The 23,431-nt window shown below is 37.1% G+C and overlaps 2 pseudogenes; one reads left to right on the top strand and one right to left on the bottom strand.

The window, feature by feature from the left end:
• Window positions 1–23,431, top strand: part of LOC107841080 — a 74,989-nt pseudogene that overhangs the window by 25,795 nt on the left and 25,763 nt on the right.
• Window positions 11,354–13,156, bottom strand: LOC107841824 (annotated as a pseudogene).

The raw sequence follows: 23,431 nt of genomic DNA, 5'->3' as shown, positions 1-23,431 counted from the left end.
AGGCCTCAATCATAGGTCCTGACTTAGTATTCGACGCCTTAGAGAAAGTTCAGTTGATCAAAAAGAGACTCCGAGATGCTCAGAGCCGACAGAAGTCCTATGCAGATGTTCGTAGAAAGGATCTCGAGTTTGAGGTCAATGACTATGTCTATCTTAAGATCTCTCCCATGAAGGGAGTGAAGAGGTTCGGCAAGAAAGGGAAACTCAATCCCCGATATGTCTGTCCCTTCAAAATTCTTTGTCGCTTTGGCAAGGTAGCTTATGAGTTTGAGTTGCCTTTAGATCTAGCCTCAGTCCATCCAGTCTTCCATGTCTCTTTGCTAAAGAAGTGCATAGGTAACCCAGCAGTTGTTGTCTTTATTCATAGCATCGACATTCAGAACAGCCTCTCTTATGAAGAGATTCCAGTCGAAATCTTAGATTATTAGACTCGTAGATTGAGGAACAAAGAAGTCCCTCTAGTCAAGGTTCTTTGGTGAAATCAGTCTCATGAGGGAGCTACTTGGGAAGCAGAAGCAGATATGCGTCCCAAGTATCCTCACCTCTTCCCCGCCAATTCAGCTCAAGCTCAAGGTAACAGTTCTCCTTAATCTTATTCAATTTCACGTTCATGTTTCCAGTATAAACTTGGTACCTATTAACCGTTTCATACTCAGTCATGCATTCATGTGTCAGTTGTCCGTGCATCAGATATGCACGAGTTCAGTATGTTTAGCATGTCAGTCATGAGATCAAGTTTCAGTTTTTCATGTTCAGTTCAGGTTCTATTGTTTTGTATCCCTTCTCAGTAAATTCTCATTTGAGAACGAATGTTTCCAAGGGGGAGATATTGTAATACCCTGCATGTTTCTAAGCTAGGAAGTGAATAAGTATTCCTATGTATGAAATCTCCTATCATGTGACTCATACTTAGTACATGACTTACAATGAATATCCTAGTGATAGGATAGCTTATGATGCATTAAGCATGTTCATATGAGTTACTTAAGGTAATACAAGCTAAGAGATTTTGAATCCATCAAGTTTTAGTATTCGATTTTGCAAGGGTCATCTTTTAACGAGTATAACTCGATGTTAATGTGGTATTTTTTCTTATTTAGACCCACCAAATTGTAGAGAATCGAATTAGCTTTCCAACGATACCAATTTCGCCTTAATCCAATACCCGAGCGAAAAGTTATGCCCATTTTCGTGAGAGACAGTAAGCATAGGCGATTGGTTAGGCGCCGCCCAACCCAAGCATAGGCGATTGGTTAGGCGATGTCTTACCTAGCTTAGGAAATCACTTGGGCGCCACCTAAGTTAGTTCCAGGTGCCAAAAACACTCCGTTTTGAGTTATTTTAAGGGTAATTAAGTCTTTTAACACTCCTTACACGTCCCTAAACTTAACCCTACGAAATATATAGCTTCTAAACATATTACAACCCTATTATCATCTCAAAGCTCATCATCCAAGAGCACTAAAAGAGAAAAACAACTAGGGTTACATAACTAAGCTTGAAGATCCGATTTCAAGGAAATTCCTCCATCAATCATTAAGAATCTTTCCTTCTAAGGTATGCATCGTGAGTTGATTTATGGATCCCTTTCATCCATAAAGCTCAAAAACCCTCTTTTTCATTATAAAGTATGATTTCTATATTGTTGGGTGTTGATGATCATGTTTTTGATATTGGGTGATTCCCAAGATGGAATCTTTATATTTTTTTTGAATTTCATGATATCATATGAGTTGGAAACATGTAAATTTGGTTGTTCATGATGTATAATTTGATGATTTCACCTATGCTTAAGATGTGCATGTAAGGTGTTTGATAAAATGCCTAAGAAACTAGAAATCATGCAATATAGCTAAATTGTGACTAAGTGAAGGATTCATGATATGCCCTTACGTTCCAATGACTTCTATGTTGTTAATGTGCTTGTAAATGTTGTTGGAATACTCATGAACTATTCTTATGAGATTATGCTATGTTTACTTGCAAATCCTACTTATGAACAAGATGTATGGTAACCATGCAATCCACATGAACTTCCATGCTATTGGTATGTGTTGCCAATATGATTATGCAATGAACATGATATTAAGATTGTGCAAGTACTTCCATGTGATATGAAATCCTTTCCATGCAATACATTGTTGATAACCCTGCTTAGTATGAGATCCCTACTTGTGATATTATAAATTATGGACTCTACTCTTATGATCAAGTCAGTCATGTGTGTCAGTTTCCTTTTATCGAGTCCTGGGGGTACTTGTATCCAAAAACTATAGCTATGTGCCTAGATCCATGTCATGTTTCACGATATCCGAACTCAAGCTATGATTCCATAGAATTCATTCAGTTATGTGACTCAGGAAAATATCATGATCTTAGTCAGTTGTCAGTAAGATTAAGTCATGCACAGTCAGTTATTCATGTCCAGTCCCTCCAGATGGGAGTAGAGGTTAGCACCGAGTGAATCCAAGGATGGGAACTCACCCGCCAGTTCAGGGTGTGATTCTTTGTAGTCATCCTTGTGTTCCATAACTACATAGCCAGCGTAGGTTGAGACATCTTAACCCGTCAGATTAGGGTTGATGAGGTGGCTTAACCCATCAGTTTAGGGTTCCCACCATTCTCATTGAGTACCCGCCAGATAAGGCACTCACAGGCTGTCCTTACCTGTGGCATGATATTGACACCCCTCTAGTCGGGGAAGAGATTGGACCCCAGCTTAGCCATAACGGCATACATGGGGCATGTCGGTTAAACACTACTTCCCACAGTTTTAGTATCAGTCTCAGTAAAAAAACTCAGGGCGTTCTTCAGATTTCAGTAGATATAGGACTGTCAGATACAGTCGTCCATGTTATCAGTTTTAGTATCAGTCATGGCAGTTATCAGTAAACCATGTATTAGCTTACAGGTCATGCTATCACGTATTTATGGTCCCAGTTTCTATATATGTGTGTTTGCACTCCCACGTTCATATTAGTCAGTCAGTGTTGTTCATGCATGAAACCCTTTATGTTCAGCCTACCTTCCTCGTATACTCAGTACTCCAGTTGTACTGACGCATTTGAGCTATGGTGCTTTCTTTTCATGTTACACCATAGGTTCCGAGACACAAGTTCCATCCCAACAGTAGCGGTAGCATTCCAGTCGCAGAGACACAGTGAGTCCTCATTAATTCGAGGACAATATGATTTGATTCATTTATTTATTTCTCCAGTTCAGTTTTACGTAGTTAGTTGGAGACATGTTCCTTCAACTCCTAATTTAGATAGTTTAGAGGCTTTCAGATTTATGTTTAGATTTACATTCAGATTGAGTTGTTTTGGGTATTTTCACCCACATGGTTTTATTCAGTTAAACCTTATGGCCTTACAGTTCAATGTATTCCACATTATTATATCATGATTTGCAGTATACGGGTACAGATATCAGTCATGGGTTAGCTTGTGGTCCCTCGGGGTCATGAGCACCATGTAGCATTCCGGTTCAGCGAATCGGGGTGTTACACATGATCAAGCTAAGGTTGATGTGAATTAAGGTCTCAAATACATCCTAGCTATTAGGCGAATCAAAACATTCCTTACCGATTGAATTCTTGAGAAATATATTATTATAGTCAACTTCAAATGAGAATATCTTTCGTTATACTACAAAATTTTGAGCTCTCAGATAGATAATCAAATTAGCTTTCCAACGATACCAATTTCCCCAAAATCCAATAACGGAATAAGAAGTTATAGCCGTTTTACAGTAAGCTGTTCGAACTACCAAAGTGCGACGGGAAGGCCGACGGACCGTCGCCCAAACCATCGTAACTGAGGTAGTAAACCCATTTTTCGGCCATAAGTCGATGGTTTGAGGGACAGTCCATCCCCAGGGCGATGGTTCGTCGCCCAAACCATCCTGCACCTCCGTTTAGAGATTTAAAGCCGTTTTTAATGAGATTTTTGAAAGGTGGACCCACGTGGTTAGCCAAGGGTGCACGTGAACCCGGCCTACTAAAGAGTTAATATATATAATTGTGCACCCTCAATAACAAAAAATGTCTGGGTGCACTGGTTCTGAACTCATATGCTAGCATCCTTTGGGCCCTGGCATTGCGGGTTCGATTCTTGATGAATGCCCCTTTTTTTTTCATTTACCTAACATAGTAACATTTAATTTCCACCAGCTCAGCTGGCCCCACAACACCGAAAGTGGAAACTAGAATTACAAGGAGCAATTTCAATTCTCCATTTAACTCCCCTAAATTCCAAGCCCTATTATGTATTTTCCAAATTCCCCCAAAAGTCAAACTCCCTGGAAAATGAAAACTAGAATTACAATTTCAATTCTCCATTTGACCCTAACAGGTGTAGTTCTCTTCCTTTTTTTTTTTATTTTTTTTTTATTTAACTTTGGATAATTTTAAATCATAAATGCTTTTAATATTTATTTGTTGCTTGAAAGTTAGTGTGTAAAATTTATTTGTATTTTTTTTCTTGCTTCTATTTAGGTTTATGGACTTTGATTAAAAATGAATAATTAATTTTATTTATATTCTCGATAAATTTTTTATTTTGTAGGAATTTGTTATTGATTCTTGTGAATTGAAAATTTGAAATGGATAGATATTATTCTTCTCAACCAAGTTCTAGTTTTAAAGACAATTCTCATCGCCTTAGCAAAAGCAAAAATGGGCAAAAAAAGCTTCAAGGTTCATTATATTTAAGCACAAATTACAAATAAAGCGTGACATTTAACAAAAATAAGCCTAAAGGAGAAAAAAATATAAACATATGTCTACATCAAGACTAATAATATAAGCATAAATGACAAATATATGAACACGAAAATTGTTTTTTTTATTAAGTGAATTATCAATTGTTTAGTATTCGTATCTCCAGAAAAGCTTCATTGAAAGTATATCTTATAAATTAGAACCTAAACTGCACATTAAACGAGGCGAGGGATCAACACAAATTTGAGTCTTTATTCAGAACTTATGCGCGCCTTTGACAATACTGGTGCACCCCCCAACTTCAAATCCTGGGTTCGCCTCTGCCCCAATTAACCCATTATCCCATTATTTCCTCACTTTCTCTCAAGAACAACATATTTTCTGTCAAAGAGGCAAGAACCCTAGTCAAAAAATCAAGAACAAGCCTTAGGATTTCTTCAAGAAGCATCAAGAAAACATCAATATTTGTGTTTCCCAATCCAAGAATGTTCAAGAAACGTTAAATCCCTTTTGAGATCAAGCTTTAAGGTATGTTAAGTGTTCATCCTTGGGTATCCTTCCACCCTTGGAGTTCAAGAATCTCTTTTAAACTACAAGTTAGTTGATTTTATAGATCTCATGTTGGATCTGAGTTTAATCTTGATTATGATATTAAATTGGGTTTTAATTCCGTGATTTACCTCAAGATTCATGAAAACTAGTTAATTGTGGAATGATTCATATGAACTTCATGTTGAGATCTTGAACTACAAGTTGGATGTAGTATCCATGATTGGATTTAAGTGTATTCATGATTATAACGTTGATTGAGTTTCTAATTCATGATTAAGTGCAAGATTTATGTGAAATTAATAATTATATGTGTAGTATCATGTGAATTAATGTTAGAGCCTTGAAATTGTGAACTTGGTGTTAAAATTGTGATACTCATGCATTGATGTAAGACCCCGTAAAAATCGCATGTCAAATTCAGCTCGTAAAGCTCCATGAGAGATTCCAACACTTAGAAAAATTTTTGCTAAGTGTTCAAGTTCAACACTTACTCTCATTTTAGACCTCCTAACTTCGGGGATTTATTTGATGACCTTCCCGACCTCCGTTTTTAAATTTTTCAAGTTGTGTTACGATGGGGAAAGTCCCTATTACATATTGGACACATTCCAGGCGTATTTTAGGCTTATTTCAGTGGCTAACTCACTGGTTTGAAATGCTCCCGCATTCCTGGCGCATTTCAGGTCAAAAATTTCAATCAACTTCAAACTATCATAACTTTCTGCATATAATGAACTGTGAGAGATGATATATATCAATAGAAAGATCTTTGAGTCTTATTTCCAATGAAATTGGTTTCATCCAATTTGAAAATTGGACTAAAAAATTATGATCAATTTACTTCAGCCTATCAGCCTGAAAACAACAAAGGACAATTGCGTCTTTCTCTCTTTCTTCAGGGGTATTTTAGTCTTTTCTACCTCTATATATATATACACAAACACGAGATTCAGCATAATTTAGCAACATATGCTTAATTTCTCTCAAAATTCATCAAGAACAAGAAGAGGGTTTGCAATTGGGGATTTAATTTCAAGAAATTCTCTCCCTCGATCTTCGTAAAATGAAGGACTAAGGTATGCATAGTGTTCATCCATGGATTCCTTTCATCCATGGAGCTCAAGAATCAAGTTTTAAGTTATGTATCATGAATATTTTGTGGTGGGATGATTATGTTCATGTTGATGATGTTAAATTGAGTTTTTAATTCCATGAGTTATCTCAAGAATCATGAAAACTAATTTATTTTGTAATATTATTCATATGAACTTTATGTTGAGTTCTTGAAATTGCAAGTTGGACGTTGATGATCATGTTGTTGGTGTTGAATGATTCCCAAGTTGGGATCTTTATGTGAAATCATGAAACTATGTTGAAATATAAGTTGAAGTCCATGAATTTGGTGATTTATACTTTGTGAAAATTTTATGATTTCACCTATGCCTAAGTTGTGCATAAAAGGTGTTTGATTAAATGTTTAAGAAAAACAAGAAATATGTAGTAGGGATTAATATGGCCTAAAAGGTGAATTCATGCCATTGACCTCATGCTTGAATGACTTACATGCTATTGTTGTATGATGAATATGTTGTTGGAATGTCATGATGTTAGAGTATGAAATTATGATCTTGATTATATACATTCCTACCATGAACAAGATTACATTAACCATGTACTTCATGAAATTCCAACTTATTTTATTAGGAATGGTTGATATTGATCATGTATTCAAGAATGTCAAGAAGTGTCAGTTTTCTTCTATCGAGTCTTGGGGGTACTTGTACCCAAAAAATATAGCTGTGTGCCTAGAGCCATGTCATGTTTTCACGATACTCTCAGTCAAGCCATGTTCAGTAAACTTCAGTCAGTCTCATGACTCAGGAAAACTCATGTAAAGGCAGTATCAGTTTAGTTTTACTCAGTACTCAATAATCTATGTAATCTTAGTAATATTCTGTCAGTCTATGGAATTCAGTAAATCTCAGTATCAGTACAATTTAGTTCAGTATTTAGTTCAGACATCAGTAAACTCAGTCAGCTAATAGAACTCAGTAGCATTTAGTCAGTTAACAGAATTCAGTAGTGTTTCACTAGTTATCAGAACTCAATAAACTCAGTCCATGTTCAGTTCAGTTAAACAGAACAATCAGTAACAGTTCAGTTAATTCTAGTATGAACTAGGAAATCAGCTTAATATCATTCAGTTGGGAGTAGGATTCAACACCGAGTGAACCCAAAGATGGGAACTCACCTACCAGTAGAGGGTGTGATTCTTAGAAGCAGTCCTTGCATTCCAGAACTATGTAGCCAGCATAGGTTGAGACATTAATACCTGTCAGTTGAGGGTAGATGAGATGGCTTAGCCTGTCAGATGAGGGTTCCTACTATTCTCATTAGAGTACCTGCCAGATGAGGGTCACTCACAGCTTGTCCTTACCAGTGGCGCGGTATTGACACCCTTCCAATCAGAGAAGAGATTGGACCCAGCTTAGCTATACTTCCCACAGTTTCAATATCAGTCTAAGTAAAAGAACTCAGATAGTTCTTTAGGATATCAGGACTGTCAGATACAGTCAAATCAGATACAGTACAAAACTTAGCTAGTTCCATCATATTTAGGACTATCTGATATAGTCATTCATGCTATCAGTTATCAGATATATCAGTTATCAGAATTTAGTTATCAATCATGATATGTTATCAGTAAATACATGTCATCAGTATTCATACTTAGTAGTCATGTTATCACGAGCTCAGTTTCAGGACTATCATATACGGTCAATCAAATTAGTTCTACATAATCAGAACTATCAGAAACAATCATTCCTTTATCAATAATATAGTATCAGTCTCCCAGTATTCAATACTACAGTATTAGTTCCTCACTTATTAGTGAATTATATATCAATATCAGTAAACTCAGTCATTCAGATCTCAATATCAGTAAACTCAATCATTCAGTATCTCAATATCAGTAAACTCAGTCATTCAGTATCTCAGCATCAGTAAACTCATGTTGTCAGTATTCAGACTCAGTAGGCAATATCACTATGGGTTTAGTTGCAGTTACGTATGTATGTATTCTCACGTTCATATCAGTTAGCATTGTTGATGCATATAAAACCCTTTGCATTTAGCCTACCTCATTTGTATACTCAGTACTTTCAGTCATACTGACACATTCACGCTATGGTGTTTTATTTAACGCCATAGGTACAGAGGCACGAGTTTTAGAGCAGCAGTAGCATTGCAGATTTCAGCAGTCAGTGCTCTTTTTCATTTGAGGACAATATTATTATTACTTTATTACAGTATTTCAGATTAGTTTTTCAGTTCATGGAGTTAGTTGGATACATGTTCCTTCAACTCCTTATTCCGTTCAGTTAGAGGCTTTCGGACTTTTCAGACTTTAGTATTTATGTTTCTTTTTGGTATTGTTATACCATGTTTTTCAGATATGTATCAGTATTGAACCTTATGGCCTTACAGTTTATGTTTCAGCATATTTTATGCGATATTATGAAGTTTGCAGGTACAAATATCAGTCATGGGTTAGCTTGTGGTCCTTCGGGGTCATAAGCACCGTGTAGCATTTCGGTTCAGAAAATTTAGGCATTACAATTGATTAGTATTATGTGCAAATACTATGCCTTCCAAGTGTTTGATGAATTTTTCATGTGAATTAAACAAGAGAAATTATATCATGTAAGCATGAATACTAGTTCATGCCATTCAAGTGTTTGATAAAATGCCTCTATAGTTGCATTATGAATAAATGTGCATTGTTATGCTTTGCAAGAACATGTAATGCTCTACTTTTATGCTATCGAGTCATGGGGGTATTTAATACCTGACAATTTAGCTGCTTACCTAGAGCCAGTGTCAGTTACAGAATGAACTCAGTCATGTCACGATCAGTAGTACTCTCAGTTAGTTACAAAACTCAGGAAAACTCAGTAGACTTTGTATCAGTTAAGTCCAGTTTAGTATTTAGTTTAGATCTCAGTAAACTCAGTCATCTAACAGAACTCAGTAGCATTCAGTCAGTTAACAAAATTCAGTAGTATTTTTTCCGTCAACGGAACTCTGAACTCAGCTTAGTTTAGTTAAACAGTACAATTAGCAACAATTTAGTCTAGTCTAGTCCAACCTAAGAATCAGTTCAGTGTCTATTTAGTTGGGAGTAGGATTCAGCACCGAGTGAGGGAACAGATGGCGACTTCCCTGTCAGCTAGGCAAAATCGTTAGTAGCAATCCCTGTACTCCAGAACTGCTTAGCCAGCATAGGATGAGGAGTCACTCGTCAGATTAAGCTTGACTCCTCCAGGTGTCACCCTCCAGTTAGGCTTGGCATCTTGGTCTTTCTTGTGTTAGTACCCATGGCACGGGATTAACACCCTTCCAACTGGGGTTACATGTTGGACCCTAAATTAGTTTAGAGAAGGGGCATGTCCGTTAGATGATTACCTCCCACAATTTCTATTTCAGATTCAGTCTCTTTATAAAACTTAGTTCAGTTATACAGATTCAGGACTATCAGATACAGTCATCCAGCTCAGTATAGAACTCAGTTAAGTTCTATAGATTCAGTACTGTCAGATACAGTCATCCAACTCAGTATAGAACTCAGTTCAGTTCTATAGAATTAGGACTGTTAGAAACAGTCATTCAGTTATCAATTAACAGTATCAATAAACTCAGTTATCAGATTTTAGTAATTCAGTATCATTAGACTCAATTATAAGATATCAGTAGCCTCAGTACTCATTTATCAGTAATACGGTATCAGTAAACCCGATTATCAGTATCAGTAATCTCAAACATCAGTTAATCAGTATTCAGAGCTCAGTATCCATTGTTAGTATGACCTCAGTCACAGTCTACATATTCATGCATGTACTCACATTCAGTTATACTCATGTCATTCAGTCAGTATTGTTCATGCACATGAAACCATGCATATCAGCCTACCTCACTTTGCATACCAGTACATTCAAAGTACTGACGCATACTTTTCTCTTGCGCTATGGTGTCTTATAATATAGGTTCTGACGCTCGGGCTCTTGATGGCTCTTAGCAGCCCAGATTATCAACAGCAGACTTAGTGGAGAGTCCTCATAGTTCGAGGACATCATTATTATTTTAGATTGTCAGTACAGTTTTCAGCAGTCGGAGTTAGTTGGGGGCTTGTCCCATCAACTCCTTATTTAGATAGTTTAGAGGCTTTTCAGACTAGAGTATTTTTGAGTATTGATGTTCAAATTTGGTATTGATATACCATATTTAGTATATTATTCAGTTTTGAACCTTATGGCATTTCAGCCTGTTATTTCGCATTTTTACAGTATATTATTCAGTACTCAGCTACAAATATCAGTCATGGATTAGCTTGTGGTCCTTCGGGATTATGAGCACCGTGTAGCGTCCGGGATACAGAATCGGGGTGTTACATGCTTGTTACGGCCAGTGCCCGGCTCGGGTCGTGACACCACGCTTGACTCAAAACTTGTTGAGTGTTGCTCAGTTGCGTCACAATAATCATTCCCTTACTTTTAAGGATAAAAAATGTATCATTTATGATCCTAAAAGTTTTTAAGTAGATAAAATTAGCATGATTGGCAATTCTCCAATTTTATGCTATTCTGCTTAAAGTTGCTCTTTCAATGTTGAAATGAGTGATACTTGGCTTTGGCACAAAAGATTCGGTCATTACAACCTTAGTTCATTGGTGTATATGCAATCCAAGGGTATGGTGCTTGATGTGGCCAAAATTGACATGTGCCGAGATATTTGTGAGTCATGTCAATTTGGTAAATTACATAGATGATCCTTTCCTAAAGGAAGTCTTTGCAGGGCAAAGGAAAACTATTTTATGAATTCCAAGGATATGAAGATTATGAGAAGTAAAGAGCAACTAGAAATTCTTAAATGTGTACATACTTATGTTTATTCCAAGAAAGGATAATAGAACTGAGAGACAACAAATCAGGAAGGACATTCACCTACCTTCACTGATTTTAAGGATACAATATTATAAAAGACAATCCCCCCCACCCACCCCACACAAATACAAACAGAAAGTTATTTGATAATATTTGAAATGAAAGATTCCATTTCCTTGCGTGCAGGTCCTCCATGGCTAACGGAGCTCTTGATCTTCTTGCTCAATTCCAATGCCCTTTGCCTCATCTGTTCCCCTTCTGTCATGCCCATCAATGTCCTTACAGCTTTCTCAATGGTTGATGCTGTCACCAATTCTTCTCGACGCGTCCAACTCCTGACAGATGTTCCGATCTTAAGGACATTAGTTACATATACAGCATTAGAAGGCTGATCGTAATTGATTGGCCAAGTTGCTAGAGGTACTCCCATGCTAATGCTCTCGATACAAGAACTCCACCCACAATGACTCAAAAAACCACCCGTAGATGAATGCCTCAAGATTTCCAACTGTGGTGCCCAATTTACCACCATTCCTCGTCCTTCCACTCTCTCTTCAAACCCTTCTAGTAGTTCAATCTTTCCGACTTTCTCTGTAAGATTTCCCATAACTTCTCCTTTTCTTAGTACCCAAATAAAGCTATGGTTGTTTTGTTCTAAACCCAGAGCCAGCTCATTCATCTGCTCTTGTGATAATGTAGTGGTCCATCCAAATGAGATGAATATCACTGAGTTAACATCTTACTTGTCGAGAAATTCAAGGCATTCATTACGAATCGTGTTTCTAGACAAAGAAGAGTTAGATTCATGCGATTCTAGAAACATATGAAATGGACCAAAAGCCTATAACGGCTTGTCTTTTGCATTGGCCAGTAAATCTATGTACTTACCTTCCACTTCTTTACACGATTTTATGACTTCTCCAGAGTAAAACTTCAATTCATGCTCCATTATAACCATCAATTTCCCATCCAGCTCCAACAATGGAAATTCATCATGCATTTGCTCGACCAGTTTCTCATGATCATCATCAACTATATCAGGAATACTTTGTTGGAGGTAATAATATCTGTTGAAAGCCGACCCAGCATGGAAGATATAAGACTTGACATTTGGGAATGTATGGACATTCCATATCAGTTCAGTCATTATAAATTCATGAATTATGACTAATCTCTTTGCATTGGTAGAGAGTTCAATGCATGTTTTATGAATAGGCTCCATGAGTTTTTTCAGAAACATTAGAATCGGATCGTGGCCAGCTGCATTATCATCATCAGAAGGTCTCATGAGGTCTTCGAAATGGATGTTTGAGGCCCCGAGACAACCTTGGATGCGGATTTTCAAATCTTGGTTCTGATCAGCAAGGGAGAGGAAGTGTACTGGTATATTACCGGACGCGATGAAGCGAGCAAGAATGAAGAGCTGATTCACATGACTGTAATCAGGAAATGGCACTATGGCCACAATCACTTCATTGTCTGATGAGTTGGTAGTAGCCATTGGAACAAAATGAGAAAATTGAGTTTATTGCTTACTGTGGGAAAAAAATACTTGCCTCATACTTCATTATTATCAAAATGCATTTTCCTATATATAGGGACCACTTTTGGGCACAGTTCTGGGCTCAACGGTGGACAATATACAGCACGCCATACACACATCTGAGAAAAACATCGATGCATGTCCCACTCTTTTGATGAACATTTATAACGACGACAACAACAACATGCCCGGTGAAATTCCACAAATGGGGTTTGGGGAGGATAGTACAACTAGTTCAACGACAAACATAGGCCCTCGACAATCAAGACTACACTCCACTACCTACTAGCCTTCTTTCAGTTGTTTAGAGTTCGCCGGGGCTCAAGCCCCAGAAACTCATCAGTGTAGTAGAGGCCTTCAGACAGTCAGATGGTCTAGTTTTTTCCGATAGTTTTTTCAAGATTTTCAAATTTATATTTAGTTTTTTCACTTTACTATGCCAGTTTCAAGGGTCCACTTGGGATCACTTATGGTTCTAAGCATTGTATCTCGTCCAAGTTGTGGACTCAGGTCACGACACGTATAGGAAAGAATAAGCATGAAATGCAAATAACAAAGTTTACACCTCTACGCAGGACAGAGGTAATTCCCAAGTAATAAAAGTGCGAAGTAGGAGAATCTTAGTAGATCAGTTGGTTGGCTATCTGCATTTTGTTTCGTTGCCCTGTATGACAAATCTTTCAAAGATTCATACTAGTAGTTTACTGAAACAACAATAATTACACAGCAAGCTTTTCTTACAATATTTGGAACATGATTGAAGGTACTTGATACTACCTGTAGTGTATTTTTCTAAAGCCAATGACAAATATTTGTCACCTTCAAATGACAAAGACCTACAACACTAATTGGTAATACCTAGTACATTTTGCTTTTTAAATGTAAAAGTTGTACAAGAGGTTGGCAATACCTAATGAACATTCATAATGAAGATATCATGGGATATGCAGATCTTGTAAATTAGCTATTTTAATAAGTGATGAAGACATCATGTAACTTGTGATATGCAAATCTGTGACATACACATATCGTGTTTGTCATCTACAACTAAAAAGACATACAACACATGGCAATAACTAGTACGTTTTGCATTTTATTAATGTAATAAAGTAAAAGGTTGGACGAGGACATTTAATATTAATTGCATTTTAATAAGTGACAAAGACATCATGTTAGGATTAGCATTTTAATATTAATTGCATGTATATAATATGATTATGCATTATATTTGCATTGGTACGTTTGTGCTGCAACTCCTTATTCATTGCCACATAGTGTAGCAGCGAATTCATAACCTTTTGTCATCTTTATATGTTGAAGGAAGATGCTTTTTTGTGGTGGAGCTTTGGATTTTTTGATCAATTCGGAGTTGTTTGAGTTGTATATCGTCATGGATTGTTGATTCCTAACCTTTTGTCATCATGTTAGAGAACGAGATATCCGCGCCTCAGCCAAGAAGAAGATTATCTTATTTTCTTCATTTTTTATTCATTTTGCTATTGCAACTGTAAATATTGTAATTTTGTGGTATTGTCACGACCCGAACCAGGGCCTGACCGTGACGAGCATTCCGAACCATGAAGGCCTGAAACACCCCTATCTGCCTGGTAATCATGCACCTAATTCATATGAGCAAAGTAACGCGGAAGAAAGGCAATAATTCGGAAACATGGTCATAAATATGAAAAGAAACAATAACGGGGAAATAAGGTTCCCCTAACATCAATCCACCTCTAAACAACTGTCTGCGAAAATCTCTAACAAATGACTGAGTCAAGTAATTGTATATAAACTGGGACTGCAGGACATAAGACCTTCCGAAACATAAAAGGCTCACCACTTATCTCTGTAATTCTGTCTGAATGATCTACTGATTCTCTTGACCCCTAGATTGGGCCTCTGAACCTGAGAGGTTGGAGAGGAGAGGGGGTAAGCACAAAATTACTGGCACGCAAAGATATTAAAACAAAACATAATATTTTTATAAAATATAGTTGAGAGCCATTATAAAACAATTTCATATCAAATCATTTAAAAACACATGGGCGTAATGCAATAGTTTCTCAACAACAATGAAATGCAACTGAGCTAGGTGGAATACCCTACATAATTTACACCAACTGCCCAACCTCGGTTGCCACCGAGATTAGAGTATAAGTGAGGGAGAGACACACAAGACCACGAAGCATGGTGTCTCGACCCACTGGTAGTGCCCAGGATCACTTAGCCCGGGCTCCTACCTATAGTCCCAATTTGGGAATGACATAAAGTCAAGTACACAAGATCACTTAGCCTGGTACCAAACTTCCGTGTCAGCAAACACGTTTTCCAACGATGAGCCCTTACACTTAAACGCCTTCTTCGGGCATCCACCTATCTCATGTAAAATCAATGCATTCGAATTTCATCTGATTTAATCACATATCATATTCTGTAGGGTATCGTCATACCTGACTTGCAAGTCCTCAATATCACTTCCACATATGCATAATCATGTAAAAACCAAGATGCTTCATCATTTACAAGTGGTGAACAATAGTTATTTCAAATTCATGCTCTCTTTTGTTGGTCACAATATGATATGGGGTATCAAGACATTATCATGGGAATTTGAAAGCAATTTATTATTCATATTTATCTAACTTCCATGGAAAATCTCAAATCACATATGCATGGTTTCAACCATTGAAGTATATAGGCAAACAATTCCCATGACATAAAGTAAATGACTTAGAAATCATATTAAAAGCAAGTTATTAGCATTTGATTGAAAACCCCCATTTAAAAGCATGCATGTTCATAAAAACTACACCCATGAGATTTTAGGATAACCCCACGTACCTCTATATGCGAATATGATAGGTGCTTTTTGAAGCCTACGTTGCAGAGATTCCAAATCTTCAATTTGTTTTGAAAACCCATGGTTGAATCTTGAACTACTTGGGTTTTTATTTTGAAACCCTAGAGAGAGTTCTTGAACAGTTTGGATAAATGAAGGTGTATTTTGGGGTCTTTGGGAACTGAATTTCGTGTTTATGGCTAAATAAGGGTGGAAAAGGACCATTTTGCCCCAAAAATGGAGTTTTTAAGTCACCTGAAACCTCTACATAGGCACCGCCTATGCTATTGCCTATGTTTACATAGGCGCCGCCTACTACTTTGAAAGGCCATAACTTCTTGCTCGGGTGTCAGATTTTTGCAAAATTGGTATCATTGGAAAGCTAACTCAAAGAACTATAATTTAACACATAGTAGGCTCTCTAATTCGACATATACAGAGAGTTATTGGAAGCTGGCACAAATTACAACGTCCACTAAAACTTAATCGATCGAAATAGATTCAACTCGTCCTTGAATTGAAGGACCTCTATGGTCTAAATTCAAGCTTGAATGGATTCACATACTACACAAATAATTAACTGTAACGCCCCAGAAAAGGGGTCCTGGAGCATCACACGGTGCTTGAGGCTATGAGTAGCCCCAAGCTAACCCTTTTAGCCATTTTCATTCAGTTTAACACAAATCAATAGGGTTTCCATAAATAACCCTCAAATATCAACAGAGTAATCATGCTTCCCATCTATCAAAATCAACCACGTTGTGGATTTCTTTCACACTCGAGTTCAAAACAACTCCATTAAGACCAAAAGGTCAAATCATTCAAAATATCTCAAATATTCAACATCAACGTGCTGATAACACACACTTTCTCAAAAAAAGTACAATTTCTAATGGGGATTCACGACCCAAATATCAAAATCATGATAAATATCATTCAAGATTCATGCTTTATATCTCCACACATGTAAATTCATCTTTCAAAATCATAAACGTCAAGATTTCATAATAATCATCATAAGATATGGGTTCATGCTTCAAATTCGTAAAAGTCAAATAAAAATCATGCCTTTGTAAAGAAAATTACTTTTGGGCACAAGAACGAAAGAGAGTTTTTGTTGAAAAACCCCACATACCTTGAATGATGAACTTTAGATCGATACTCGTTTTTGAGATGTTAATCGTGCCTTTGAATGATGGTTCTTGGAGTTCTTGAACTAGGAACTTGGAATCTTGAATAAATTTGCAGAATTAATGGTGAACTTTGAAGGTTCTTGAACTAGGAACTTGGAATCTTGAATAAATTTGTAGAATTAATGGTGAACTTTGGAGGTTCTTAAAGTTGGATGTTGGAGCTTAAGGTTTTCTTTTTGAGGGAATTGAATGAAATATAGCATATAATGATTCTAATAGGCTTTAATATAGGGTTTGGACGGATTTTGGGTGAGGGGGAATGACCAAAACACCCCTAAAAATTAAATAATTCTCGAATCTGTCCTTTGGTGGACTGTTTTTGTAGTCTGAAGTAGATCAACTATAACGTTTTACTCCGATATCAAAATTGGATGAAACCAATTTCATTAGAAATAGGACTCTCATATCTTTCCATTGATATATAGTATCTCACCCAGATCATTGTGAACGAGGAGTTATGATCGTTTGAATTTGACCCAAAAATTTGCTTTTGATAGGCTAAAGTAGATCGACCATAACTTTTTGCTCCGATAGACAAATTTGGTGAAACCAATTTCATTGGAAAGAGGACTCATAGAGATTTTCGTTGATATATAGTAGATCACCCTGATCATTATGTACAAGGAGTTATGATTGTTTAAATTTGGAGCAAAAATACGCCAGGATTGAGCATTTTTTCCTGCACGTTTTACTGTTCACTACTATTCATGGTTCGATTGGAATGTTCATAACTCATCGCTCGGTTGTCCGTTTTGGATGGTCCATATATCGTTGGAAATATTATTTGATACTCTACGCAATGGTGGGTCATAATCTAAGACATTCCATATGAAAAATTTATAATTCATTCTAGAAGATAGAACCCAACATGTTTACGCACAAAATTTCATTGAAAAATTTCCTGGGGTCTTACATTAACATGCCATATTAAAATAGGATTTATGATTTTGGTATTATCAACACATCGAAATTATGGTTTTTATTCTAGCCCGAAATGTGGGGTGTTACATTATCTCCCCCTTGGGATCATTCGTCCTCGAATGATGGGTAGGAACATATTGAAGCTTAGAGGTATGGAATAATGTGGACATGATATGTTTCTCTAAGAAAGAATACACTGATATGAAACATGACTATAAGGCTGGAACTACTAATGTTCTTAATTCTTATACCGGACGTGCATATTTGATGCACGGAATACACGACTGAAGCTATTCATAAGCTGAATTCTCATAATAAACATGCATATCTGATGCATGGATCTGTGACTGAGTTGTTATCATGAATGCAGGACTAAATACACTAATAAGCTAAACTTTTTCTATTGAACATGCATTTCTAATACATGCATATCTGACTGAACTGACGTATGAACGTATGACTGAATATGCAATGACAACTGGTGCGGAGCTTGTAATAAGAATCTATGCATGCAGCTGAATGGGGTATCTCCCCCTTGGGACCCTATGTCCCTTTATGAATGCTCAATTCACTAAGATACTCAAAAAACTGAGGCGATGCACAGGGCACCTATAAATTGAATCATAACTGAACATTTGGAATCTGAATTTAATGCATGATGCATGAACTGGGTTATACTCGTAACTACTGGTATACTCTATCTTGAAATAGTTGCATGTCTGAGATTTCGAGTAGCATGAATAAGTGCAAAGACGAGAAAACAAGTCATGCGAATCTGACTGCTAAACTGACTTATTGGCCATACAGACTGAATTATACTACACCCTCATACTTAACTGGAGTATCTCTTTAGCACAATTCTCTAAAGAAATTCTAGAAGTAATAGGGAGCTATGAATCTTGGGTATGGATTACACAAGACATCCAACTGAGGAAATCACAACATTGACACTACTCTGCAGTCTGGAATATAGACATATAACTCCTAAATTAGGATAGAATTTTCAGATCTTTGGCAATACAACTTCTTACTTTCAGGCTTAGCGCACTTCCTGAATATCCCTTATTATAATCCATTGGCACGTACTATTTCAACACATCAAACCTACTAATATTTATTCTCACAAACATACATCATTAATCTCATGCCACTATTCTTACATCCACATCCTACATTAGATTCAATCCAATGGTCTAGCGTCAATCATCTACCACCAATGACGAGGGCAACATAATATACTAATCCATCAAATTGGAACATTCTATCCCAAATACTTCAAAATCTGCTACATACCTTCTCATAAGTAGTACTAGTTTACAACTACCAATGAAAAGAGGGACAAGGGTGTTAAAGCCTCATAATAGACATGGTCAACCTTATCCTTATATTATAACCCTGTACAATCGTATCTACTTATACTACTTTCTCACATCACAATTACTTACCCAAGCGTACATTTACACTACCTTCAAAGTCTACAACAACCATGAGTGTATACTTATAACCTACTGGCTAATCTGGCCATTTCCATACTTCAAGCAAGGACAATTCACCTCGCCTAATAACTCTTTCTCTATCTTCTACTAATAAACTAACACACAAGGACGAATCATCTCTTTACCGGCCCAATCTCATGCAACTAGATTCAGCTATACATACATTAAACCTACACAACAACAACAAGTTGGACAACAAGTTGCTAGTAAATCGAAATAGGCCTCACACGGCTTCACTAAACTTTGATTTTGTATTTTGAACAAGAAAATAGGATGAATGACAACTCAACTATGCTAATGAATCGAAAGAGCCCCACACGGCTTCACTAGACGATGGACTCGGGTAATCCTCACCTCTTGTGCTAGCTTTTGAGGTTGAGTTAGACCCAAGGTTCATTCTTGACAATCCAAACGATACAAATATTGCTGAGCTAGCTTCTGTCTTATCGAGAAACTCCAGGCATTCATGAAGATTTATGTTGCTAGATGAAGAAGAGATAGAGTCGTGTGATTCTAGCAACATATGAAATGGACCAAAAGCCCAAGACGGCTTGCATTTTTCTTTGGCAAGTAAATCTATGTGCTTACCCTCCACTTCTTTGCACGAGTTTATGACTTCTCCCGAGTGGAACTTCAACTCATGTTTGCTTGACCAGTTTGACATGATCATCATCAACTATGTCAGGAATACTTTGTTGGAGAAAATAATATCTGTTAAAAGCCGACCCAACATGGAAGATATACGACATGATGTTTGGGAATGTATTGACTTCCCATGTATGTTCGGTCATTTCATTGTCATGAATTACGACTAAACTCTTTGCATTGGCGGTGGGTTCTGTTGAATATTGATTCAAAGGTCGTTAGTTCTTCCTGGTTAGTTGGCAGAGTAACACGTTCGTTAGGAGTCCTAGTTTAGTTGAAGCATATCTCTGTTAGTTGCTAATATTTAGGTTAGTGGATAATTAGTGTCTAGTAAGTGGGCATGTTTTCAGTAAGTGGTTAGGTTATTTTTTATTCCTATTTAAAGAGTCCTATGTATCTTGGTTTAGTTGTATGAATGAAAATACGTGAAGTTCTCTGCAACTATATTCTTCTTCTTATATATTGCTCCTATTTTCTTCAATTCCCCAACAGTTTTTGGTATCAAAGCACAGAGAGAGTATCTTTCTCTTAATTTTTCCTCTCTGTCCAGGTTAGGTCAAACTGGGAGATAAGGCAAGAGCAAGAATAAAGTCAAAATTGAGGGCAAAGAATGGCTAGCAATTCAGCATCCTCCACATCTCAACAACTAATTCCCATCTTTATTGGAGGTAGATATGAATTCTGGAGCATAAAGATGAAGACGTTGTTAAAGTTTCAGGAATTGTGAGATTTGGTGGAGAGTGGCTATGCTGAGGAAGATGAAGCACAAAGGTTGCGGGAGAACAAAAAGAAGGACTCTAAGGCGTTGTTCTACATCCAACAGGCTATGAACGACTCGGTTTTTTCCAGAATTGCTGCTGCAGAAACCTCAAAGCAGGCATGGGAATTCTGAAGAAAGAATTCCATGGCTCGACAAAGGTAATTACTGTCAAACTCCAGTCACTTCGCCGTGATTTCGAAAATTCATTCATGAAAAGTAGTGAATCTGTACAAGACTACTTATCTAGAGTCAGTACAATTGTTAATCATATGAAGGCATATGGTGACAAAATTACTGATGAAACTGTAGTTGCTAAAGTTCTAAGAAGTCTTAATAAAAGTTCTGATCATGTCTTAGCTGCCATTGAGGAATCCCATAATTTATCTGATTATGGTTTTGATGAATTGATGAGTTCCTTACAAGCTCATGAGGATAGATTGAATACCTCTCAAGAAAAGGGTGAAGAGAAGGCATTTCAAATCAAGGGAGAGTCTTCTTTCAAAGGTAAATCAGAAGTCTCAAATGCCAGAGGATGCAGAGGCAGAGGTAGTTTCCGTGGCCGAGGTCGTGGCAGAGGACGAGCTCAATTTGGTGGTGAGAACCGGCAGTTCAAGTGCAATATTCAGTGCCGCTATTGCAAAAAAAAATGGGGAAAAAGGAAGTTGATTGCTGGACTAAACAGAAGGATGAACAACAACAGGCAAATTTTACTGAGAAACAACAAGAGGAGGGTAATCTGTTCATGGCTCACTCCTCAGTAGATCCTGGTTCGGATGAAGTTTGGATCATTGATAGTGATTGCTCCAACCACATGTCTGGAAGAAGGTCGTTGTTCAAAGAACTTGATGAATCAGAGAAGTCAGAAGTTCGGCTTGGGAATGACAAGGCAATGAAAGTCGAAGGGAAAGGTATAATTGCTCTAAAAACTTCTCCTGGTAATGTAAAACTTCTCCATGATGTGCAGTATGTTCCTTGTCTAGCCCATAACTTATTGAGTGTTGGGCAACTGATAACTTGTGGATACTCTATTCTGTTTGATGACAATTCTTGTAGCATTCAAGATAAAAAAAACAGGATACAAAATTGTTGACATTCAAATGACTCAAAATAAAATGTTTCCTCTTGAAGTTTCTGATGTTAAAAGTTTTGCATTAGTTACCAAAGATAGTACTGAAGCTAATTTATGGCATTTGAGGTATGGTCATTTGAATGTAAAGGGGTTGCAATTATTAGGTCGTGGAAATATAGTTCTAGGTTTGCCTAGAATTGATGCTCTTGAATTCTGTGAAGGATGCGTGTATGGGAAACAAAATAGAAATTAATTTCCTGTAGACAAGTCTTGGAGAGCTTCTGGGTTTCTTGAACTGGAGCATGCTGATCTATGTGGTCCTATGAGTGTTCATTCCTTAGGTGGAAGTCGATATTTTCTACTTTTTACGGATGATTATAGTCGAATAAGTTGCGTATATTTCTTGAAATTCAAATCTAAAACATTTGAGAATTAAGAAATATAAGTGTTTTGTTGAGAAACAAAGTGATTGTAGAATCAAGACTCTTCGAACAGATAGAGGTGGTGAATTTATGTCAAATGAATTCAACATTTTTTGTGAGGAAAATGGTATTCACAGAGAGCTCACAGCACCATATACACCGGAGCAGAATGGTGTAGCGGAATGAAAGAACCGGACAGTTGTTGAAATGGGCAGAAGCATGATGCAAGCCAGAGGTGTACCAAAGTGTTTCTGGGGTGAAGCTGTTGCTACTGCTGTCTATGTGCTGAACGTTTCACCCACCAAGGCTGTTCTTAATCAAACACCATATGAAGAATGGAGAGGTAGCAAGCCCAAGGTAAGCCACTTACGTGTCTTTGGATGTATAGCTTATACTTTGGTGAACTCACAGGCTAGGCAAAAGTTTGATGAAAAATAAAAAAAATGTGTCTTTGTTAGATAAAGCACACAATCCAAATCTTATAAGCTATATGATCCAGAGAGTGGAAAAATTATGATAAGTAGAAATGTTATGTTTAATGAAGATGTTAGCTGGAATATTAAATTGTCACCTACTGATGAGATTTTTGAGCAAGAACCTACAGCAGTTTCCATTCCAGAGAACATATCCAGTTCTTCTCCAGCAAGTAGCAGACTTTCTACACCTCAATCAAGCACCTCTGCTCCAGAAAGTGATCACGGATTAACCCCTCAAAGAAGTGGCAGTAGTTCCTCTTCAACAGAATCTTCTAGCGAGACTCCACCAACGAAATTCAAATCGTTGAGGGAGATTTATAAGACTTGTTCTTTTGCTTTGTATGGTGCAGAACCTACTTGCTTCAAAGAAGCTGCAGAGATTCAAGTGTGGAAAAATGCAATGATAGAAGAGATGCTAGCAATTGAGCAGAACCAAACATGGGAGTTGGTGAATCTTCCAGATGGAAAGGAACCCATTGGACTCAAATGGGTGTTCAAAGTCAAGCGTCATGCATACGGGAGCATACATAGATACAAATCTAGGCTCATAGCTAAGGGATATGCACAACATCAAGGTATTGATTATGATGAAACGTTTTCACCTGTTGCTCGTTTTGAAACAGTTAGAATACTCTTATCTTTGGCTGCTAAATTGAGCTTGCCCGTTTATCAATTTGATGTTAAATCTGCATTCCTAAATGGGGATTTGGAAGAGGAAGTTTATGTTTCCCAACCTGAGGATTTTGTTATTAGTGGAAATGAGAGCAAAGTTTACAAACTCAAGAAGGCACTTTACGGGCTAAAACAAGCACCAAGGGCATGGTACAATAAAATTGACTCCTAATTTTTGAGG

Source organism: Capsicum annuum, chromosome 9, assembly GCF_002878395.1.
Source record: "Capsicum annuum cultivar UCD-10X-F1 chromosome 9, UCD10Xv1.1, whole genome shotgun sequence".
In the NCBI taxonomy this organism is placed as follows: Eukaryota; Viridiplantae; Streptophyta; class Magnoliopsida; order Solanales; family Solanaceae; genus Capsicum; species Capsicum annuum.
The sequence above is the reverse complement of the archived record's forward strand: the minus strand, read 5'-3'. Positions and strand labels throughout refer to the sequence as shown.